The sequence below is a fragment of the Nicotiana sylvestris genome, chromosome 11 (assembly GCF_000393655.2).
Source record: "Nicotiana sylvestris chromosome 11, ASM39365v2, whole genome shotgun sequence".
NCBI classification, from domain to species: domain Eukaryota; kingdom Viridiplantae; phylum Streptophyta; class Magnoliopsida; order Solanales; family Solanaceae; genus Nicotiana; species Nicotiana sylvestris.
The window spans coordinates 80,281,205-80,287,779 of record NC_091067.1 but is presented as its reverse complement, the minus strand read 5'-3'; positions in this window follow the sequence as shown (position 1 = coordinate 80,287,779).

Sequence of the window (6,575 nt, the reverse complement as noted above, 5' to 3'; positions counted from 1 at the left end):
CATAACAATCTTTATTCGATTTTGACATGAACTTTTAACCTTTCTTAACACGTATTCCACATCTTTAAGCACATCCTCTTAAGGGAAAGATGGCATGATAAGCATTTAGAACAGATATTGAACATACGCCATTCAACACAACACATTAGGAATAATCAATTCTAATATGATCAAATTGGGGATTTACACCAACTACATGAATACGGGGGGGGGGGGGTTGATTCTAAGAATAAGGGGTTTTAGTCATACATACCTCAATTGAGCTTTCCTTTATTTCTACAATAATTCTGGAACTCTTAGAACCTTCAATCTATTTTAGGAATATAACAAGTTGAATAAAAAATTAGAAGGATGATCAAGATTTTAGCTCATTTGAGCACATTATCAACACTATGTGTGCATTATGTTTTAAAAACCTTTTTGTAAAAGATTCCATCATCTCACCCCCATCCTTCACAATTTGTATCTCACAATCTCCCTACACTCTTTTATAACACATGCATGCAAGATAATCACTCTCATCCCAATGAATTACCTTTCTAATGGCCCATTCTAGTTACATTTGGGAATTAAGAGTTTGGGTGATAGAATCTTACCTCTTAAGAAGAATATCTAGGTGCCTCTCTTGACAATCTTCAAGATTTAAAGCATGAATTGAGGAGTGATTTTGATGAAGAACATTTTCTCCCTCTAAGACTCTCTTTCTTACTCTAAATATACCAGAAAATAGGCTTAAAATGAAGTATGGCATGAGATATATCGACATAGGATCGGGTCTAAAAATTAGAAATTTGGTATGAAATTACTATTTGGTATGGCTTGATGAGAGGATACATTTCAAAAGGAGCAATGTGTTTTTATTTATGGATACTTCATTGGTATTGCGGCACTCTCTTAGTCGATCGGTTGCTGATATTCAAATTTTGCTTTGTGGCACGGAAGAATTATAGAAGTATTCTTCGTGGGATGATCGTGTATGGTAGATTTGTTAGACATTCAGGTGGTGGAGTTGGGATCAGATATGGTGATTCGTATGTTCTATGGATGTGGAGACTGGGAGTTCTTAGGAGCAGATTTTTTAATAGTTGTAGACGGTGAAGTTGTGGCCGAAGCTAGCCAGATGCTAGTATGTGTTATGATTCAGTCATTGTGGACTTTCGGTGGGTTATTTATCTATTTGTGGGTGACCAAAGTTGATTTTGGGGTCCATTGGTATGCCCAATTAGGATGTGTATTCTACACTGAGTCAGATTAGTTGGCTCCATACTGTTATGGTTAAGGCATGTGCCATTTGATTATTGTCGAGCTTATTTGTGTTCTGAAATGATCTGTGAGTTACTCTTCTATGCTAAGAGAAGTTGTGATTCATTGGTTATATGCACACGTGGTGCGGTACTATTGGGGACTTATAGAGGAATTTGAGCGAGATGAGTAATTGGATATTGCATGGTTGATGACGTATTGGTTATGTTCTTTTAGGTTTTGTATGGCATTGTGTCATTTGCTTCTCCGTAGTTATGGTAATGCACCTTGGGTACTTGATGTCGAATTGCGTGTGGTTATTGATTTTGAGAATGGTGGCTGAGGTTTTTCATATAGACCAGTGTTTGGATGGGATTACGCATTGTAGCGGAGTTATATTGAGGTATGATCCTTTGTGTTATATTCGTGTGTTTTGGTTCTGCGGTATGTGATGGATTCTTAGCATTACGTTGTGGTGGTACCCATTGATCTTGCGAGACTGTTCTCTTGTTTGAGTCATTTTCCATGTTTGAGTACATTTGGAATGTTGCTTATTGGTGCACGGATTGCAAAGGTTATGGATTTAGATTGTATTGATGTTCCATGTCACTAGAGTATTCATGTTGGATGAGATGAGGTCATTGGACCTAGAATGGATACTATCGGAATTGATTACAACATGGTTGGACGGATAATATCAAAAGTCGGCTTAGAAATTTGCTATAGTTCTTGTCGAAGGAGAGGAAGCTCCATGACTTGTTGATTTGATGAATAGTTATGGGTTTCTGTGTGTTTCTTTCATCATCGGTAGCGTACGAAGGTTTTGGAACGAGACTTTGTTTGGTATAAGGTTTATTACCGATATTGGGTTATTTTGAGCAGCTATTGTGATGGAAATTATTGCTATGAGTATTTGAGTTATGCGGTATATCATGTGATTAAATCTTGGGTTATGGTGAAGGCTTGATACAACTTGTTCAGACTTATACAGTGTGTAGATGCGAGATTCTGATCTTATAGAATTCCGGATGCTGGAAATTGGATTCTAAGGCATATAGGCTAAGGTTGGAGTTATGATCTTCAATTATGTTGTGTTGTCGGGCCTATATGGGACAGGATGACGTGGGATCACCCCCGAGTTTGGGCATGGTAAGGCTACACTCCGGTTTGATGGCTTTGAGAACAACTCTGGGCACGTTCGAGGACAAATGTATGTTTAAGTGTGGGAGGATGTAACAACCCGGCCGGTCGTTTTGATCATTTGCACTTCACTCGGTAGTTTACGGGCATGAGTAGCTTTGTATGATGTATTTTGACTTATGTGAATCACCGGTTTTGGTTTTTAGGTTCTTCGGGATTGATTTGGAAGGATGATTCTCAACTAGGAAGCTTTAAATTTGAAAGAGTTGACCAAGTTTGACTTTTTAGTATTTGAACTCGGATTTGATTTTTGAGGGTTCCGTTAGCTCCGTTAGATGATTTTGGACTTATAAAGGCGTCCGGATGGTGATTTGGAGGTTCGTAGTAGAATAAGGGTCAAAATGGCAAAAGTTGGAATTTTGGAAAGTTTGACCAGGAGTGAACTATTTGATATCAAGGTCGGATTATGTCACGACCCGGATTTCCCATCCTCGGGAGTCGTGATGGCGCCTACTAGTGAGAGCTAGGCAAGCTGACCGTGTGAACAATTCACCTTTTTCCCATTTTAATCCATTAACAATTATGAACCAACAATTTATAAACAACGGAATTTAAACGAGCGAAAAAAACAAATAAAACCATTTAAATATTTCCGATATAATTTCTTAAACAAAGACTACCTAGAACTGGTGTCATAACTTCACAGACAGTGTTGGAATACTACAAACAAGGTTTGAAAAATAAATACAACATTATTTCTGAAATACGTAAATGAAACAGGATGAAAGGATAGAGGGAGACGCCAGGGCCTGCGGAAGCTCGCAGGACTACCTTGGATCTCCATATGGACTGAAGGCAGCCACCCAAAGCTACGGTCCGAAAGCTGCCGCACCGGGATCTGCACGCAGTGCAAAGTGTAGTATCATCACAACCGACCCCATGTGCTGGTAAGAGCCTAGCCTAACCTCGACAAAGTAGTGACGAGGCTAGGACCAGACTACCAAATAAACTTGTGCAGTTAAATCATATACAACGGAAAAATAAAAGCAGGAAATATACAGTTAAGCATGAGATAGGGGGCATGCTGCGGGGGGTACATCAAATGCTAACAGAAGGACAACAGGTAAATATAAGGAACACCATAACTCAATTATAAAGAAGAATCAGAAATCAACAAGTGCACGACATCACCCTTCGTGCTTTTACTCTCGTCCTCACCATAAAATCAATATAATTGGCACAGAATTATACATCGTGCAGCACGGCATCACCCTTCGTGCTTTACACTCTTCCTCACAAAATCATACACAGCATCACCCTTCGTGCTTTAACACTCTCTCACCAAAACAATACACGGCATCATCCTTCGTGCTTTAACACTCTTCCTCGCCCAAACGACAATCGCAAGCAATAGGGCAAGGGAATAAATAAAATTACAATAAAATCCCGGGAAGGGAACAATAGTTCAACAATCAAATCCCGGCAAGGGAACAATATCAAAAGCATCAACATCCCGGCAAGGGAGATAGCATTAAAAGCAACAACACCCCGACTAGGGAGACAATATAATAATTCTCTTCTCTTTTTCACTTTTACTTCACAACTTGAGCCAGTGCTCTATAAGGTTCAATTGCCAATTATACCTCCACAATTCTTTATACCACTCGAGCCAACGCTCCTCAATGTTCAAATATCACTATTACTTCCACAAGCTTTGCTCAACAATAGAAATCATCACATAAGACATGAACAATACAAATAGAGTCACATTGGTCAAAGAATAAGACTCACGTGCATGCTTGACACCAACGTATAGATACTCGTCACCATGTCTGTACGTCGTACTCAACAAATAACACATAGCAAATAGGACAGAACTCATAACCCCTCAAGCTAAGGTTAGACCAAACACTTGTCTCGATGCCACAAACACAATTCAAGTTTCAACTATTGCTTTACCTCTTGATTCCACCACCAATTTGCTCGTATCTAGCCACAAGTTACTTAACTATATCAATAAATGCTAAATGAATCAATTCCAATGCATGAAAATAGGTTTTCTAAAGTTTTTCCCAAAAAGTCAAAAGTCACCCCCGGGCCCACATGGTCAAAACCCGAGGTTCGAATCAAAACCCGATTACCCATTCTCCCACGAACCCAAATATATAATTTGTTTTGAAATCAGACCTCAGATCGAGGTCCAAATTCCCAAAATTTGAAAAATATAGGTTCTACCCAAAACACCCAATTTCCCCCATGAAAACCTTTGATTTTGAGTTGAAATCATGAGAAAAGATGTTAAAGATTAATAAGAACAAGTTAGAAATGACTTACAATCGATTTGGAAGAGTACTTGTCTTTGAAAAATCGCCCAAGAGTGTTTTGGTATTGAAAGGGTTTAAAAAATGAAAGATTTTCGGCTAAGTTATGAATTTGCAGGTTGCAGATGTCGCAATTGCGACCAGGGTTCGCAATTTCAACCCTTCAGAAGTCTGCTATTCTCGCATTTGCGACAACACTTCGCAATTGCGAACTCGCATTTGCGATGGGGAAGTCGCATTTGCGACAAAGGGAAATTTCTGGGCCACTTCGCATTTGCGATCAGCCCTAACCAGGACTTCTCTCGCATTTGCGAGCAAGGCTTCACAAATGCAAAGCCTGTAGGGTTGCAACATACCAGCTAAAAACCTGCAACTTTATAAGTCCAAATTTCACTCCGTGGCCTATCCAAAACTCATCCGAGCCCTCGAGGCTCCAAACCAAACATGCACACCAACCTAAAAACATCATACGGACTTGCTCGTGCAACCAAATCATGAAAATAACATGTAAAACTATGAATTAAACCTCAAAACTCATCATTTTCATCAAGAACACTTTAAAGTTCATAACGCTTCGACCGGAGGTCCAAATCACGTCAAATAAACTCCATTTTCACCAAATTTCACAGTTATCATTTAAATACCTTAACAAGTTTGTACCGGGCAATGGTTTCAAATATTAATTTTTTTTCTTTATTTCATAGATAATTCAGCAAAACAATTTCTTTCAAAAATTGATATCTAAGGCTTGGGACCTCGGAATTCATTTCGGGCATATGTCCAAGTCCTATATTTTATTGCGGACTTCCCGGGATCGTCGGAACACAGATCCGGGTCTGTTTGCTCAAAATATTGACCAAAGTCAACCATAATTAAATTTTTAATTCTAGAAATTTTTATTTCTCATATTTTCACATAAAAGCTTTCCGGATATACGTCCGGACCACGCATGCAAATTGAGGTGAGGTAAAAAGGAGGTTTTAAGGCCTCAGAATGTTGAATTTGTTTTTAAAACAACTGATGACCTTTTGGGTCGTCATATCCTCCACCTCTAAAATAACTGTTCATCCTCGAACGTACATAAGAAGGAAGTACCTGAGTCGGGGAAAAGATGGGGATAACGGCTCCGCATATCGGACTTGGAATCCCAGGTCGATGCTTCAGCAGGCTGACCTCTCCACTGAACACGAACAGAAGGAAAACTCTTCAATCTCAACTGACGAACCTGACGGTCTAGAATAGCTACCGACTCCTCCTCATAGGACAAGTCCTTGTCCAACTGGACAGTGCTAAAATCTAACACGTAGGATGGACCGCCGTGATACTTCCGAAGCATGGACACATGAAACACTAGATGCACGGCTGATAAGCTCGGCGACAATGAAAGTTTGTAGGCCACCTCTCCCACTTGATCAAGAATCTCAAACGGGCCAATGAACCTATGGCTAAGCTTGACCTTCTTTCCAAATCTCATCACGCCCTTCATAGGCGACACCCGGAGCAACACCCACTCAATGACCATGAATGCCAAATCACTAACCTTACGGTCGGCATAACTCTTTTGCCTGGACTGAGCTGTATAAAGCCTATCCTGAATGATTCTAACCTTGTCCAAGGCATCCTGTACTAGATCCGTACCCAACAACCGAGCCTCTCCTAGCTCAAACCATCTAATCGGCGACTGACACTGCCTACCATATAAAGCCTTATAAGGAGCCATCTGGATACTCGACTGGTAGCTTTTGTTGTAGGCAAACTCCGCTAAAGGTAAGAACTGATCCCACGAGCCTCCAAAGTTAATGACACAAGCTCGGAGCATATCCTCCAAAATTTGAATAGTCCACTCGGACTTCCCGTGCGTCTGAGGATGAA